The 19,621-nt window shown below is 37.7% G+C and overlaps 1 protein-coding gene across 2 annotated transcripts in view; it reads right to left on the bottom strand.

Moving 5' to 3' along the window:
• bbg (big bang) overlaps positions 1-19,621 on the bottom strand; it is a 118,758-nt gene that overhangs the window by 69,590 nt on the left and 29,547 nt on the right. The window lies entirely within an intron of this gene.

The raw sequence follows: 19,621 nt of genomic DNA, 5'->3' as shown, positions 1-19,621 counted from the left end.
AAAATTCTGGAAGTACTTGCAAAAGTGAGACACGAGCGAGACGACTCAAGTCTGAATTCGAGCAACGATTTAGGACCGCTTGAGATGACGTGCAAAATTCAACTGAACTGAAAATTGAACTTCCTGCTGGTCGCATTGGTTGGCATTGCAAAAAACAGAAAGAAAAAAAAAACACAGAAAAAAGCCACTGGGCCGTGTAGGAGTCGGGTCCAGAACCAGCGACTGCAACTTGTTTGGCCAGGCGGCTGCCGCGCTCTCGCTCGTTCTCTCTCTCTCTTCATCTCTCTGTTAGAGAGCTGAAGAGAACTTTGCGAAAAGTCAAAGTCGATGCTGATCTTTAACGAGGCACAAGGTAAACAAAAGTCGCTTAAAACAACAGCAACAAAAACGTTGGTAATGCAGAAAAAAAAACTAAGACAGCAACAGCAAAAACAACAACAACAACAAGAACTTGTTTCCAACATTGTCCGTAGTTGGACTTGGACGGCATTAAGCAATGTGCGTGCGTGTGTGCGGCCAAGAATCTGCTCTTGGCTCTTAAGAGAGCGCCGAAGAGCGTGGCATGATCGAACATGTTGTGTGTTCGAACGCCAGCAGCTTCATACAAGCTGCAACGCTTTGACACTGAACTTGGCCGGCTTAGCAGATCTTTTTTTTGTTGTTGGATAAATTAACTGTCGTTTAGCTGTGCTTGGCTTAAGGGAGCGAGGGAGGGAAAGAGGAGGAGGGGGGGGGGGGGGGGGCTTGAAGGCTTATGGATCGTTAATTTTTGTCATTCAAATTCCCCGCTAAAATGTATTTTTTTAGAAATCATTTTTATTTCCGTATATTTGGATTAGATCACTTTTCAAAAACAATTAGATCTTCAACTTGTATTGTCAGCTTAACTATTATAAATTATGTGCTAAGTATTTAATTTGTAAATAATTTATGCAGGTATAAGACTAAGCTTGAATACTTGGCGATGTATTCTACGGAGTTAATTAATGCATAAATGCATGTGATTGACAAATGATCTACAAACTGAGTCAATGAATAATTAATTATTAAGCTATAGACAGCGCATATTTAATTATAATTGCTGAGAAACTTATGATGGCATAATGATATTCGCAAAAGTAGGCCAATATTAGGCGTCGATTATAACAACAGCTATCAAGTTGGGCAATTAAAAAAAAAATAATGAAAATAACATAAAATATGCAAAGAATTATATCTAAAATCTCTGCACCCACAACACAAAAACATGGCAAGTAGCGGCTAATCAAGTTCAATAAACCCCAGGTAAGGTAATAACAAAAAAAAACACACACACTCCTACGAGCCGATGATGACCAGCTCCAAGAATAAGTTGTTACAATCAGGTACTGACTTTGCATATATGTACATATGTATATACATACGTATGTATGGCCCGTAATCCCGATCTAAGTGGGTCAAAGTTTGCGGGCAAGCTAATTTATTTGAAGTAGAAATAAACAAAGTGCGAGGAGCGAGAAATTTGCAGATCACTTTTGGCCAACAGACAAAACTGACAAAATATTTGTGTTTGCCGCGTTGCTTGGTAAGAAAATTTACATGCCAAACTTGTTGCTGCCGAGATTCATCGAGTCTTGGATTTTGTGAACGAAGATTTACAACATGCACGATAAAGATCGCCCGCCATGCTATGTACTTATATACATATATATATAAATATATACATATGTATAAATGAATATGTTCTCACGCTTTATGGCTACGCATTCGGTTGAGTTGTCAAGTCAAGTGGCCAACCGAGCCCTGCCCCAGCTCCAACTCGGCAAGTTCGAGCCGAGCGAGCAGCTCCAACTTTGTTGCCCGTTTTGTGTCTCATTAAAAGGGCACTAAAAACCCGAAGCTCTGCTATCAAGTTTTATTGTAGTACATCGGCTATCAAATAGCCAACTGCATACGTTTTATGGGTTATGGCACATTCTTGATGTCCGATCGGTTTATGATCCGACTGTTAAGGGCATATATACCCTATGCCTGGGCTAATTTTTATGCCTCGTTTACACGCTCTGCTCTTTATCAATGTGCCTAACAACCCGACAACCCGACAACCCGACAACCCAACAGCCCAACAAGTCAGCCCATCGCCCGCTGATTATTGATTTCCAATGCAAAATCTTTGGGATTTCATTTTTTATGTGTTCATTTTTACAGCCGCAGCCCAATAATTGGATAAAATTGTCGTCATCGTTAAATAAACCTGGTGGCCACGGCACTTAAACAGAAGTTGTTGCTATTAAGCTTGCCCCAGGGCTATTTGTTTATAGAGCGTTTTACAGTTTCGATGATGTCTTTTATACAACAAATTTATGATACGAGCTCCAGTTCCGACGAAGGGCATGTGTCTAACGCGTTAGGTGTTAAGATTAAATGAGATCTTTAAATGTAAGTGTTATTTGATATTTTTATAAAAGACATAAAACCGGCAAGAAGTTAAATAAAATGTGAAATTAAGTGTAGTGCCAGGAATTTCTGTTTTCATCCCAATAAAGACAGCAAAAATGATTGGTTTAATTCCTATTTCTAATTATTCAATTCATTTAAAAAAATAGATTTAAATCTTCAAAAAATGTGAAACAACTGAAGTTCATAAAGATGATTGGAAATGAGTTTGAACCAGAAACTTTGGTGGCGGATTTTTCGAAAAGTGCGAAACACCTCTCAAATGGATTTCAACACAGATCTTTAAAAAATAGTTTGAACCCGTTCATATGATAAATATGAAGTTTCAAAAACCGTTTTTCACAAATTGTTCAAGCTTAAAATTAAATTAAATTTGTATGTTAGTTTTCTAAATAATTTAGAAGCTGATCGAACGAAACTTAAAAATGTAATCTAAAAAATCTTTTGCCAATCAAAAATTGTGAGTTCATATATTAAGCGATTTGAGTCCAAGAACGACAGCAAAAATTCTTGTTTTAATTCTTATTCCTAATTATTTACTCCATTTTTTTTTAACTAATAAAAAAGAATTACAGTGAATGGAATTGTTTGAGACTTTTGAACCCAATAAAGGCAGCAAAAATTCTTGCTTATTCCTAATTATGTATTCAATTTTTATAGAAATAAAAAATAATACAAATAATTGTAGCAAAAGGAATTTTTGTAGAGTTTCTGGCCCAATAGAGGCAGTAGCAAAAAATTCTTAAAAAAAATGTATTTTGGCCTATAATTAAAATTTAACTTTTGAGCATTGTGTACATATTATAAGGCACAGGCGTACGCTACATTCAGTCCCATATTATATTGCATAATGAGCAATACCTTGTGCCAAAAGCTGTTCAGCCTCATGAACAACTCAAGTGGATAGACCGCAACAACAACAATAACAATAATAACAAAGAGCCAACTCCTCCAACTCAACAGCTATAGAAAAAAGTATTCAAATGTACCACACGATTTGAACAAATAACAAAAGAAAGCTCCGCACGGGTCCAGACAAAACTTTTTGCACACGATCCACACATAAATACGAACAAATACTGAAGTCCATATACATATGTATATATATTTTGCTCACTTCATGCCTTATACACTACTTCATACAATAACTACAAAAAACTACAAATCTACTTATTTTCGCATACAAAAATCATTAAATGCGATCATTGAACCGCGCTCCCGTAATGGATACGGCAGGAGAGAATGGGTAAAGGGAGACGGGAGAGTGTGAGAGGAGAGACGAGAGACTCGGCCACTCGAAAGTTAGAGAAATAATAGAGTCACGCAGTCGCATAGATCAGAGTTTATAAATAAGAATTATGGTACAGAGATTAGCACAGAAATCAATGGAATTTGACTATCGAATCAATTGGAGATGAATATTAATCAAAAGTCTGCCTAAATTTGTCACACAATTCATTCAAATTATTTAAGAAACCGAATACGAAAAAGAAACCATTAATATCAATTTATGTGCCCAAAATAATAACAACAACAACAACGAGGAGCTGATGAAAAAATGCGAGTAAATTTCAATTGGTATTTAATTGCGATGACGACTCGAGAATTCATTGGCAACGGCCGCCAACCAATCGATACGATTTCAATTTACTAGTCGTACGGCAACGGGTACTCATACTCAAACTCATACTCGAACTCGCATTCATATGCGTATTCGAATTTTGGCGACTTGCCGCCGACAGTTTTCAATATATTGATTAAGGCTTAAGCATTCTGACCTTCAACATTCATTGAGATTTCTTTTTTTTTTTTTCATTTTCTTACTTTATTATTATTTATTTATTATGATTATTATTGAATTCGATTTCGATGATTTCGATGATTTTTGTGGTTCCATTCGGTGCGCCTATTCAAAACTCGTCGTCGCCACTTCACTTGATCAAAGCATCAAGTGAGAATGTTTTTTTTATTCATTTATTTTTGATTTTGTTTTTATTTGGCGCCGAGCTCAACAGTTTAATTATGGCTGATATAAACGAAGCCGGGATTTATCGTACTGCTGCCAAATCGTAGGCATAAGAGACCAATTAGAACATTTGCTATTTGCAGATTTTTATGTCGTCCCTGAGGCTCATGAGCTCAGCAAGTTCTTTAAGGCATTTGAGATATATTATAAACGATTTTCAATTAATACGTAACTTTTAAAGTATGGTGACATATTTATTATTATTTATGATAAATCTACAGTTTGTTTTTTTCCTTTTATGTATGTTGGGTTGCTTGAATAACCTCCCAAAATTTGTATAGGAAAAAATTCATTTCGTTATTATGGTCCTCAATTCTATATAAAACACAACTAGTGGATACTATGAACCTTCTGCTACCAACACCAAATGCAGTTCGTACTACCCGATTGATTGGTAAGCACGGTATAGGATACAATTGCATTTATATTTGTGTGCACATGTATACAAAAATTCTTGCGCTATGCGATTGCAGCCACGTGGCTTACCCATATATTCACACCTATTCTTTAATTTCTGCCTTGCTTCGTAACCAATCTTGATCAAATTTTCAGAAGTAGATCTTATTGTGGTATGGAATTTTTGTCTTTTGTTGGTAGTTCCAATTGATTTATTTATAGCTCTGTGGTGGAAAATATGAATGATAATTGATTTTTATATACTATTCTAGAAGAAAATGTCAAGTTTGATGACTCTCCCCCTTAACCAAAGTTGTTAAAAACAAGATTTTATTATCCAGTTATTGATTATCGGAAATAATCTCGTACCGCGCGGGCACTAGGAGGACTTACGTTCAAAACTTCAGTCTTTAGCATTTATCGGATCTCAGATCGACGCATTCATACATAAGGACATGGCTATTGATGCTGATCAATATGGGGTTGGGATGCTTTCTTCTGTCTGTTACATACATTTGCACAAAAACCTTATTTCCTTATTGCCCATTTTCAATGGTTTGCGTGTAATACGAATTGTAATCTTTGTTGATTCATTTAAATACAACTTTTCGCATAGATCTTTCGATCTCAGTTCAATTTACAAAACGAAAGCAAATCTTTCTCACAGATCGCCTTTGGCGTGGTGTAAGCTCCTTCGATCATTTCTCTGGTACAGGTTTCACTTCCTTCTTCTATCGGACTGGCTGGCCATCAATACAGGTCTCAGCTCAGTTGTACGATCTGGGTACATGACTCTTATCAGCTTATGCTTTGTAGCTGGTAACTTGACTTTTTGGCTCGTCATTAGTCAGATCGTTTGCTTATTATTATGGGGCATGATCGTGTCTAAATGAAATCTATTTTGTTGTGCCCATCCATGGCGTAATAAAGCGCACTAATGCGATTACATTAGAGCCCCCAAGTATTAAAAAAAAAAAAAACAAAATAAGAGCCGCTTAATACAAGCAACAAACAGCAAAACTGGGAGGACGGCCCAAAAAGCAACTAATAATAAAAGTGAAAAAAAAAAAACAAAGAAAAAAAATTATATGAAAGATAGACGGGGCAGCAAATAACCAACAAAAGCCTTGGCAAATAGTTGGCTAAGAAATTTCTAAAGTCAATGAACGTTACGTAATTTCAATTAGGTTTTCGAGGTTAGCATTTGCGCCAGGGAAGTACGGGAAGTGCGGGAAGCTCGGAAACTCGTGGCTCGGAAATGATGAGAATGAAATTGCATTTAATATATGAAATGTGCGTAATTAGACAGACGAGCTAATGATACACTGCGCGTGCTCCCCCCCTCAAAGAGGTCAAAAGACTTACCCGCTCGCAAAAGAGGCAAAACATGACGTATGCGTAATACATATTATTTTTTGGGAATTAAACTCACCTGGAAATAAAAAGAATGAAAGGAAGCGTAAATTAAATGCTGTTTTATGTTAAAGAATGTTCATTTGCCCTAAATTATTGCTAAACATTTAGTTTCAATATTAAGCTAGTTCATTTCAAACTTCGCATGTAAATTGTTTTCGAAACATTTCGCTGTTAAATTGTTATTTGTTGTTTCTGTTTGCGCTGTTTGCATTTCAGAGCAGTCAAATTTTTTGGTCTAGCTAAGCAAATATTCCTCTCCGATAGGGGCCCCACCCTAACTGTTGCATCCATAAATCTTTTATGCGAGCAATGAACGTTTCACTAAACTAAAAATTGCATTGAACAATTTGCACGGCGCTGAGTCAACAATTTGTTCATAGCTCCAACTGACTGGCCCCCCCCGCCCCTCCTTGCGCACAGCTGCTGCCCGCGCCCCCATGAATGTCTGATAACAAAAGGCAGCGATACACGTGAATGTGTGTGCGTGTGTGTGTGTACCTACGTACACCTAGCCTGTGTATAGAATAAAGCTACAACAGCGCAGTTAAGTCCCCAGCTCCAACCTGCCCAGCCCCCGCTCCCCCGTCCGCGCACACACCCCCTTCAATTTACTCTTCTACCAACAGTTTTGCCGGCAAAAACCTATTTTTGCTTGTTGAATGCTGCAAAATATTTGCGATTGCCTTTTGTTAAATGTTGCCCGGCAGCCGGCTTACCCCTCTCGACCAAATTTGTATCTCTATCTGGTGTTTATACTATGACAGACAAAGCATTGTGTATAAATACCCTATATGCCAAAGGGTATATGCGTGCTTCTATCAATTTGGAGACGAAAGTGGGGTTGATAAGTGGATGGAATTTTGATTAGCCATGAAAATTGTGTTTAAATTGAATTATAAATCATTTACAACTATAATTAATTGAATTGTAGCTAATAGAGTAACGCGCATTCGGTTAGCTGTCGATTTTAGCTGTCGACTGTTGTGCACTTTAGCTCTGGTCTATGGAACATGGCTACCAACAACATAGAATGAAATCGGCGCCGTTCTTTGCCCGCTTATTATGAATTATGGCCACGTTGACAGTTTGGACCAGGCGAGGGCGTGGAAAACTTGACAGATGCGCGCAGATCTCGCCGAGCTGTTGCCGTAGAATGGTTCCTGGTATTTATTGTTGTCTGTAGTTTTTGTTGCTGTTGCTGCTGTTATTTGCGGACAAGCAACCGCAGCTCTATTTCTTATTAATAATGTGATAAAACTGTCAGACTGCCAACTGTGTGAGCTCAAGCTCTCTTGAGTCGTTGCCAGTTGCATGTGAAAAGCAAAAGTGGCTTTTGGCTGGTGTTTTTATTTATTTATTTTTTTGCGAAACTCTCGCAATCCATTCCACTAAATTAAGCAATTAATTTCACATTTATATAAGCCGACAACAACAGAAACAACAGCAACAACATCTATGTGGCACAACAATAAATTATTGTAGTTTTTGTGTCTTGTTCATATACATGCATATATAGGGACAAGATTATAACAAATCCAAGAGTTACGCGCAACTCTGTCACATTGCATTATTTTGTGGTGCCATCAAATGAGCCAAGTTAATAAACGAAATTGGTAATAAAGTTGAAATAAGAAATAAATCTGAATCTTAAAGTCAGTCAAATTGCCTGGCATATAAGCTAATTGATACTGACGTCTGGCATACTTAAGACATAAGCCAAGAAACAGGAAATCCCCATCAAGTCAAAACGAAAGTGAAAACTTGACTTATTACGAAATCAAGAGTTAACAATCAAGTGCCTACTTCAGTATTCAAGAAGATGAAACTGTTTTATTTTTTAATAGAATTTAATAAAATTATTTATATTTAAGTCTATTGAGCTTCAATTGCCTCTCTAATCTTATAAGCAAAAAGAGTTGCAAGTTCCTAATCTTGTATAAAAAATAAATAAAGATATAAATATATCATTTCACTCTATTTTTTAATTGCCTTTCTAGCCTCAGCATTCTTAGAAGCAAAAATATTTTAAAAAGAAGTGTATACGGGTTTTGACCTTCAATTGCCTTGCCAAATTAAGCCTTATTATGAGCAAAAGGAGTAAAATATCAATAGCTTTTGCAACCTAATCCCAATATGATACAAAATTGTTTTATTGTTTTTAAATGATTTATACAACTATTAATATAACAATAAACTCTATTTACATTTAATCAGCTTTATTTGCCTTCCCAGCCTTAGCTTAGTCTACAATCCAATGCCTTGTCCTGTTTACATATACATTTATTGTTTTTGAATAATTTATACAATATTTTATATAACATTAAACCCAGGACCTATTGTGAGCAAAAAGAGCTAACAATCAAGTGTCTGCTCACGAATAAATAAAATTAGTTAATTCTATTTAATTTATTTATATAACATTTAACTCTATAAAGACTAAATTGCCTTTGTAATATAGCCTCAAAAGGGTTTTAATTCAATCCTATATACTAAAATAAATGTATTATGCTCAAAAAATTTATAAAATTATTTCACATTAAACTCTTTTTTGTAGTGTCTACTCCTGGCTAAAAAATTTTGTTTATTGTGTGTGAGCTATTTTGAAAATGTTGAATAAAAAGTTTGGCTCTATTGTGCTTTAATTGCCTTTCCGACTTATAATAAGCAAAAAGAGAGTAAAATCAAAGGTATACTCACTTTAATAATTTATAAAATTATTGAACATTAAACTCATTTTTTGTGGCTAGTCTAACCTTAGACCTGTAATAGGCAAAAATTCCATGGCTTTAATCATGTTCCTTTCCGCTCTGGAATCTCATTAAATGCCAGCTGAAAAATTTGCCACGCATTTGTTGGCGATTTAGCGTTCAATGCTCTCCATTAGGTATAAACAAGAAACCGCTTGGGCCAATAATAAATTCAAATGCTGCTAACATTTCTGCTATCAATAGTCCCGTCTAACCAGCAACAACTGCAACAGCAACAACAACAACAACAAATGCAATTACAAATAATATGCAACTTGGTCGTTTATCTTTATCTTATTTATGAAAACGACAACAAACCGACAAATGCAATTTATGTGTTTGTGCTGGTCAATGCAAAGGGCAGGGACTCTCTCCCTCCCTCTCTCACTCTCTCTCTCTGGGCATTGGGATTCCGTATCAGCAGCTGGCACCATGGACCAGCAACAACAACAACAACAACAACAGCAGCAGCAGCAGCAGCCACAGCAAATGATGCTGCATAATGGACGTTGCTGGGGGAGATGAGCGCTGCAAGTTGGAAGCTGCAAGCTGCAAGCTGAAGAGACCAGCACTCACGATGACGCTCCCCAAAAAACAAAAACAAAAAAAAAGGGAAAAAACAACGCAAAACTAAAACAAAGCAAAAGCCAACTAGGAAGAAGAAGTGGCAACAATTGTCGGGCATTAGAGATAGAAGATGAAACAAAAAAAATAAAAATAAATATACAAATACAAAAAAAAAACCATCCAAAACATTAAGCAAAAAAGAATGTGAGGCGATTTGTTGAAGTGTGGTAAAGCTGCACAGTGGTTCAATACTAATGAAAAAAACGCACATCAAATATCATACCAAGAGAAAAAGTGGTCTAAGATTACAAATCGGTCTTATTCTTCTTTTTTTTTAATCGACTAATACTCTCTAAACTCTTTTATTTATTTTATAGTATATTTACAACATAACAAAACTCCTTTTCTTATAATAAATTTCTAACATACTAAGAGTTTTGTGCTCAACTAAACTATATTTATTAAACACTAAAAAAAAGAAAATAAACCATAACGGGCTTAAGTACGAAAACTATCGTATGAGGGCTTTGTAAGAAGAAGAAAAATTAGCTTAAATATAACATCTTTTCTTGAATAATAAGAAAATAAGGAATTTCTTTTAATTATTTTATAAAATAAACATAAAATACTAAGGAATTTGTTTGGAAAAAAGATGACTAAGATAAGAAAACTCTCTTATTTATAAAATAAAACAAGTCTCTTATTTATTTTGTATTATTTATATAACCAATTAAACAAAAATTTTAATTCGGTTTGTTATTTTTTTTAAATCCATCTTCAATTTGGCCAAATCGTATTTTGTAGAATTTTTTTGGATAAATAATACTTATAGATCTAAAATATAATAATAACATACATAATCTTAAATAATATATAAAAAAAAGGAATATTAATTTTAAAAATAACTAAAAATAAAGACAATTCATTAATCAAATTTTCTTCTTGACTGTACATAAAAACACATATTGAACTAAAATTATAAAAAAACAAAAAATATTTTAACTAGAAAGAGATATCAAGGATTTCTTATCGTAGATCAGTCAATGATTTAATTTTCAATTATGTTAAATAAAATAATTATAGTTTTTTACGCAGAATCAATTTTGTAAAGAACAAATTTAAAAAAATCAATTTAGCTATTAATAAATACTGGCGAATATATTTATCTACACCTATCACATGCTCCACTGTGCAGTGCTTACCAGAGGCAGTGGCAGGGTCAGAGTCAGAGCATTGCATCATCGAGTGGCATTGTGATTGGAGGGGGACTGCGCGCCGAGCAGTCGTAACAGTGTGCAAAAGTGTGACTATAGCATCGTCGGGAGTTGCAACATAGGGCACGGCTACCATGTACACTGGGCACCAGACACCAGGCAGTGGTCAGCAGTGGGATGCTGCCCTCTGTGTGCTGCAATTGTTGCAACCTGGAAGTAGGAAGTGCCTGGGCACAGAGCAGCAAACCCTTTTGGGGCAGCGGCAGCGGCAGCAGTGCACGCAAAAAATCAACAAAAATAAATCGCACTTGATGGCCGATACCCAGAGCCACAGCGACTGCCAGAGGAACAGCCAGAGATAGACCCAAAGTCGGAGCCGTGCAACGGCTGCAACTTGCCACAAATATTGCGTTTAATAAGCGCACATTGAGCCGGTAACTAACTGGGCGCAGTTGAAACAAAGGCAAGCAGCTACCAACCTGTTGCCAAGTGCAGGGCCAACATCTTCTATTGATAGTCAATGACATTTGGACGTGGTTTGTGGTAGGGCTCTGCCACGACTGCCAGCTGCTGCACCTTCTCGACTGCCAGCTGAAGCTGCTCCCGCGCGCGGCCATAAAAAACGGCCAAAAGCTTCTTTGTTGCCTCGGCGGACCAGGGCAGCGACTGCGACTGCCGACTGCTGCAGCGGCTGCTGCTGCTGCGACTGCTGCTGCCGTGACTGCCATTGAAATCCTATAAAAATGTTATCTTAATGGCTTTTATGTTAGCGAAAGCCATTAAAACAACAAAGCCAAAGCCCAGGCGAGGCAACAGGCAACATGCAACAGGCAACAGGAGGCAGCCGCAAAAAATGAGCAAAAACACAAAAAAAAAAAAACAAACCGTCGCCTGTTGCAAGTACTGCAAATAAAGTTGAGTTTTACTCAATTGTACGATTGATCAGCCAACAGGCAATGGGCAATGGGCAATGGGCAATGCTCATAATGGGCTGCGCCCTGGCCATAGGGATTCGATTTGGGCTTCAGTTTGGGTCTGAGTTTGGGCTTGGGCTCGGGTTTTGGATTGTGCCTGATGAAGATTAGCCTGGCTAAGTATTTGCCAGATAAATGGTCGAATATAAGCGAGCAATTGCCCATATTGTTGATACCTGCCTTATGCCAAGAAAGGTGGGTGCATTGGGGGTCTATATCGCAAGAATTCCAGCTCAATGTAGCTGAGATAAAAATGAACAGATTATCTTAGTGTAGGAATGTTAAAAAGAGAAGCAACTTATACAGAGACAAGGGACTAAGAGAAGAATGATTAAGAATGAAACTGTGAACAATAAAGTGAGACATAGCACCAAGAAAAGAATGATTAAGAATACAAATAAGAACAATATAGTTAATTAATAATCAGGAGACACTATTGTGCGACCTTACTTGCCAGTCTTATTTATTACAAAAGGGTCTCATTACAATTCTGCCGACTATCTCGAGCGAGTCGCTTGGGGAACCGAGATTCCATTTAGTTCCGTTCCTGTTCATGACTTAGCTCGAATTTATCGATTTTACATGTTTTATCAAGTCGATGAGACCACACTTTCACTATCTTTTCAATATAATAATAATAATAAAACTTAGAATATAGATTTTAAGTGTTAAAAAAATACTCAAGATTGGCATACAAAATAATTAGATTGCAATAATAAGCAATTATTAATTAGCTATAATTAATTTTGTCTTGCCTTATTAAGGTGCGACAGGGGCATACAACAAATTTAATTATAAAAGAAGAATTCTTTATTCCGAAAAAGTTTCCAAAGGTTATCTGTTATTTTAAATTCTAGATTGAGTTAAAAAAAACTTCAGTTTCTATATTAATATTCCATCTCATTCACACGCTGTCGCAAAATCTACCAGAGCGGGTAATGCTTCCTACCCCCACCTCACTTCCTCCAGCATCACATCGACTAAAGCCACTTAAGCACGCTGTCTTTACCCAAAAAAAAACTGCCAAAATCAAACCTACCGCAGTGTCAGCAGCAGCAAAGTTCCAAAAGCAACAACAGCAACAACAACAGCATCGACTACGACCGAGAGACAATCAACCTGGCCTGACTGTTGAGCACAGTTTGAGAGGCACTGTCAGCTTAAAATGCCCTTCAGCTGAGCTGCTCAACTGACACGTCTCTTGGCTATCAGTTTACATTTTGATTTTATGCTCCCGTCCCTGTTCCCGTCGCCGTCGCTGTCCCTGTCCGCTTGCCAGCTCCTGCAGCTGCTGCTGCCGCTGCTTGTCACTTTTCGCTTTTCGCATATTCGTAATTAAATAAAAACAAACTGTAAATATTTGCAAAAAGGCTATACGGAAGCTTTTTATAAGCACATGAAATACATGCCTTTCGTTTTTTTATATATTTACTTTTTTTATACATTTTAAAGAATTTTTGTGAGCCATTAAAAACATTCAGATTGCTAAGTGAAGTGAAGTGCGACAGCCGACGCCGGTTTCAAGTGGCCTCAGTACAGCAACAGCAGCAACAACATCAACGACAACAACAACAACAACGGCAACAAAACAATGCAAAGTCCTCCCCTTCAACAGCCCATCAGCAGTCAGTCAACCAAACGATCTGTCAGGTCTCCCGCTCTTCACAATATCGCAAAAAAATATTTGTTGAATAACAATCAACAATAACAAAAGCCGAACAAGTGAATGCGTGTAATGCGATGAGAAAGGTTTGTGCATTGGCTAAATAAATGTGAGTTTTTTCCTTGTCGAGTGTGTGAGAAATTTGGTAATCGATAACTATGCGATTTATGATTAAAGTAAGCTAGACTAATTAACATTAACTATTAGTTGCTGTTGTAAATACTGGAAATAATATCCGCGTCCTGAAGACGCTGCTGGTAATCATGAAAATCGCAAAGAAGGGCGATTCACATTTTTTCTAAAATGTTTACCTTAACAACGCATCGTCAATAATTTAGATGCACAAGCTCATTTTTATATTTGAATTATTTATATTTGAACGTCAACCGCTTTTTGCGCAGCCATGCGAATGGCAATTACACAAAAAACGAGAAAGTAGGTATATCTTCGGCACGTCGAAGACTTAATGCCCTTGTGAACATTTTGCTGTGGTTGTAAAGCTTGTAAATGCTGAGATTTAGAAAAATATATTGGAAAACAGATTATTTTAAAACACAAACACTTTTTGACCGATTCTTCCTATAGAGCCATATATTAGATTTGGGTCCTATATAAGCAGCATAGTTTAACAAGTAAATGCCAGATTTGCTCAGAATATCTTGAAAAACAAAAATAAAATGCCATACATATGGCAGCTATATGATATAGTGGTCCGATCTGGCCGATACTGCCTGCAATAGAAAGACGGACCTTATGCAAAGCTTCACGAAATAGTTCACATAGAAACATACATATGGACATAGCTATATCAACTCGGCTGTTGATGCTGATCTAGAATATATATATAATATTTTATGGGTTCAAAATAATCATACTCTTAACAAAAGTAAAAACAAACTTGACTTTGACGTTGGTTAATTGCATTTGCCCTCTACACAGAAACCCCAATGCAATGCTGCAACCAGCAACAGCATCAACAACATCTGCAACATCGACAACAGCAAAAGTCATAATGAGCAAACAGCAAGAGCAACAAATAATAATAATGAAACTAACAACAACATGCGATATGATACGAAACGATAGGAATGAAAAACAGCTTCATACACAGTAGCATCAAAAGCTATTTAAAGTCTTTGACACTTCATTTAAAATGAAAATGAGAAGCCACTACGCAGACGAGTCTGGGGACTGGGGACTGGAGACTTGGGACTGGACTGGCCTGGCTTGGGCAAGCGCGACCCAAGCGGATCTCAATTCTACACCCCCGACGGGTAACCCCCCCGACACCAGCACACCCCTGTGCCAGTAAATGGACTGCATTTCGTGCTAAGCACAACAAAAGACGAAGAGCCAAGGCAGCAAAAAAAAAAAAACAGGCAATAAAAGGCGAACAAAAATTAAATAAGAACCAAGCGAAAAGTATTGCAGGCTATAAAAAACCTAAACCTGAAACCTGAGCACAGTATGCTGGTACACCGAAACTTCGAATGGGTTCACAAAAGTGTTGATCAACAGCAGCAGCAGCAGCAGCAGCAGTGGGAGTAGAGAGGGCTCGCGGCTGGGGTTATCCAAGTTGGATGCGAAGCAGCTGAGTCTTGGACTTGGAGCCTGTGACGGCGACAAAGTGTCGCACGACGGCGTCGGTCTAGACTGCGATACGGTTCTCTCGCTCTCGCTCTCTCTCTTTCTCTCTCTGTCTCTGTGTGAGATTCTCGGAACTGGCAATGCAAAAGTTGCAGTTGAGAACAAAGCTCCACAGGCTGACTGATTTGAGGGCAACTCATAAACCTAAACAAACGAGCCCCAACATAGGCCAACATAATGGCCATAAATAATGTCCAAGAATTGGCTAATGGCAAAAGCGTAACGCTGGCGACATTAAAATGCAGTTCCCGGACCCATGGGAAGCAATTTTTTGGCCCAACATTTCAGACGACTCAACTCTCTGGCACTTGGCATTAGTCATACTCCGTCTACACACACATGCTTGCACTTATGTGTGTGTGTGTGTGTGTGTGTGTATACACCCATTTTTTAGGCTCTGCGCTTTATTGAAATTTCTCAATGCTGCCAAAAAGGTGTGAAACTCACGCACAAAAAACTCCAAAGCTCCAAACGGCCAAGAGGAGCTGTTCCAACGGGCGCCTCTCTTATATTTATGAGTGACTGCCGAAATGGCAAACAGACGCAGCCAGATAAAAGTCCGACTAACTGACAGACAGAGAGACAGACAGCCACACGGACGAACAGACAGCCAAACAGTTCGCACTGCTACTACGTGTGTGGCCTATTTCTTTTCGTTTTTTTGGTAAAGCTTCCACAATGAAGCACAGTGAACTCTCTTTGAAGATGCCTCGAAATGGCGCATTTCGACGCGGTTTTTTTTATTTCAATTTTTAGAAGTAGTTTTTCTTTTTGTAAATACTAAGTAATGTTGGATACATAGAGAAAAAATTATAAATAAAATATATCATTAAAGATCCTGAAAACTTGAAGCTAAAAGTCGAAGCTATGCGCCTAAGGAGTTATTTTCAATTTTGGAAGGTCGTTTGTTTTGTTGTTAATCTATGAGATACTCGTAATCCTAATTAATTTCTTTTAAATTGATATAAAGAAATGGGGATATATAGAGAGAGAAAAAATAAATAAAGGACAATATATATTTTAAAGACTATATAAAAAAGAATTGTGATCTCTCTTTAAAAGTGTTGGAAACTGAAAAATAAATTATGACAGCTTTACAAATCCTTATATCATTTATATTTAGGTTTAGACTTAGTATGGTAATAACACTCTTTTATATTAATTAAAGAATACAAATTAAATATTACATTTTTGATACATAGAGAGAAGATAATATATATGCACAATGTATATTTAAAGCTTATAGAAACACATTAAAACTGAAAAACACTCTTGACAGCTAATAAGCCCTTCCATCTTTATATTTATTAATTAACGAATATAAATTAAATATTTATTAAGTGTCGAAGCGTCAAGTTTTATATTAAATTGATTATTATTCTTAAGTGAATAAATTCCTAGTTTATTCCTTATTCAAGTACATATAATGTTGGAAAAATTGAAATTTTCGTCACCAAAGTGGCAAAAGGGGTAACCGTTTTTCTTCTTAAATTTCTTTGGCAGTTTATAAGATATAAGTTCATATACCATCAACTAACAAACAACAAACTCTTTGTAGGATATGCAGAAAGTAAATATATATTTAACAGTGCTATCTATAAAAGCTCATCTAAAATATTTAAATAAGAGAAGGTGTATATGAAAGCCGATAATAAGAAACATGAATAACTTAAACATGGGCACGCATATTTCCTTATAGGCAATTCGCACTGTACCAAACTAAGGGATTAGCCAATTCAGGATCTTTTTACGCGTGACTCATTCACAAATAAACAAAAACAAGTCTTAGGGCGCCCTTTTTGCGGTTCTTGGCTACGAAACATATTTTGCAGCAGTTGGATTCTGTTCGGGCTAAAATCTTCATCGTCCGCTCCTTTTCCCACATTTGACGACGCCAGCGCATAAAAAGACCACCGGCGTTTTTTTGTTTTTGTTTTTGAGTGTGTTTGCAATTTTGCTGAATGAAAATTGAATTTGAAGCACATAAATTATAGGTTTGCCCTGGGTATTAGTTTGGTTTTTATGCGGAAAAGAGCATCGGGGGCCATCATCATTAGATGATGACGATGATGAGGATGATGATCATGATGATCATCATCAGATACGCCGCTAACAACGCAACGAATGCAGGCAACTCGAGATGGGCCTCTGATAATGCCAGAGGAGCCTGACCTCTGGGATTGCGTGCGACGGGCGCTCAAAGTGTGGCAAATGTCCAGGCAAAACTAACTATAGTTATACGAGTCGCGCATTCTGCTCTACTCTAGCAACACGCAGTCCACTCCAGTCCGGTCCACTCCAGCCCCAACCCTAGCCATAAATATTAATAAGCTGCAAGATACAAGCGCCAACTTCCTTTGAAACATTTAGAATTCTAATTAAAACGACTTTATCTCTGATTGGATGCCAGTTTTTTTTCTCCTTTTTCTCAACTGCGCAGCGATTGCATTAGAATCTGAAGCACGTGCCCAGGGACTGACGTCTGTAACTAGACCTACAACTGCTTGTCAAATGTAACTATAGAGTGGGCATTATAAATAAGTCACAGTGTTTGCGACATCCTAGTAAAATGGGTTTAGATAATTGTGAATCCAGGAACTATAAGAGTATACCTGTTGTTAACCAAATGGAATCAAGCCAGGCAATTTATTTTTTACCCTGAAACAAACCCTTAACCAAACCAAACAAAAGAACTTTTTAGAGACACCCAGCGACAAATCATAAATATCTTCGGGTCTAGCCATTGCAACTATCGAGCCATAGATCATTTTTTCCCAGCCTATATGAGAATATATATCTATCTGTCTCCAAGTACATCACTTTTTTAGCGAGTTAAAACTTTAATTAAATGCTAATTAAACATATTTTGTATACTTTGATTAGCAATCGCTGCCCACATGCTGTTAATGTTAATGTGCAAGCGGCTGTTAGGGCTGTTACTGTTGTTGTCTGTTGTTGCAATTGCTGTTATTGTTATGGTAGTTGTTGCTGTTGTTGTTGCAGCAGCAGGTGCAGTGGATGGCACAAAAACTAAATAAGGCGCAAAACAAATAGTTTTTGCTATTTGAAAAGTGGCAAACAAAACAAAGTCAAACAACAGCTCATTGAGCAAAAGCAGCCAGGAGGTGTGTAAATAGAGGCAGGAGGGGCGAACCAGAGCCAACACAGTAGCCAGTGCGATAGAGAGCAGAGGGAAGAGCTAGCTAGAGCGAGCTTCGCTTGGCTGCTGTTTGCTGTTGTTGTGTCTTTTATTTAAACAATTTACAAGAAAGCAACATTCCAGCTGCCTTAAAATGGACAAAAGTTGGCACAAGAACTACGAATAGAACTGCGATCGAGGCACACGGTTCGAGGGGCAAGTCGGCAGAGCTGAGCAGACGCCAGCGACGACGTCGACGACGACGACGACAATGGCCAACGTTGGCGCGACAGCAACATTTTTCTTGGCACCAACACAGACAATGTACACAAGCCGAATGAGTGGAAGGAAGTGAACTGGGGCTGCCGGAGTGGTAAGGGGGGGTTAGAGGCACTGGTGTTGGGTAAGACAATAAACGCGTTTATTGACTTGGCTGCTCCTTGGCAGCAGCAGCTGCTGTGTGGGCAGAAAACGGGCCTAAAGAATCGAAAAAGCGGCTCCTGCAGAGGCTTAACAGGCATGCGAGAGGCGGCTACAACAGCGGTTAACAGTTAACAGTTGCCAACAGAAAATGTTAATTGAGTGTAATGTTAATTACGTTGTGGCATTTAAGCGATTGATTATGGGCCTGGGGCATGGTCCAAGAGAGAGAGAGAGAGAGAGAGCGGAGGCGTGGGCGGCAAAGCTGAAGAAACTGTGAGAAACGTGAGCAACGAAGTGAAGCTAAAACTGTTTTAATACAGTGCTGCAGTCTTAAAGGCAAACATGTTTATGTTAGGTGCTCTGTTAAGCATACCTGAAATTTAGAGTTATACAGTTGAGAGGCACACTGTCAGCGCTTTTATGCCCTGTTGCTGTGCACAGCTTAGGAGAAAACAGCTAAATATTCGTTTTGGCATGCGATTTGATATCGTTTCTTACAAAATTGCCCTATAAAAACTGAAAATAAATAATAAATTATGAAGCACGCTTAGCGCCCGCCACACAGAAGGGGCATCGAGAGAAACGGAGAGGGAGAGAGAGAAAAAAGACAGCAAATAAATATTATTATCGAGATTTCGTTCATCAAGTTTTGAAAAGGCTGAGGCTGTGGCATTTTGAAAGAGGCTTCTCCACTGCTTCCTTATTCTTTTCAGCCAAACACGCAATGAAGACAACATCTTGAAAAGGGTCAAAACACCAAGTAAAAGGTATTAAGGGATTGCGCTGGATAGCGCGATTTTGGGATTGAGATTCAAATGCGAAAGGTTTCCTTTTCGTTTACGTTTAAGGTTTTTTTTTCTCGACTTGGACTTCAACTTGGCGATGCGCGGCACTTGATAGTCGACTCCAAAAGTTGGCGGCTGTCTTTACAGCTTTATAGTAACAATGGAAATGAAATGAAAGAATTGGGCAA

Source organism: Drosophila montana, unplaced genomic scaffold, assembly GCF_035044405.1.
Source record: "Drosophila montana isolate Dmon_TW-CO22-7 unplaced genomic scaffold, ASM3504440v1 contig_3217_1, whole genome shotgun sequence".
In the NCBI taxonomy this organism is placed as follows: domain Eukaryota; kingdom Metazoa; phylum Arthropoda; class Insecta; order Diptera; family Drosophilidae; genus Drosophila; species Drosophila montana.
The sequence above is the reverse complement of the archived record's forward strand: the minus strand, read 5'-3'. Positions and strand labels throughout refer to the sequence as shown.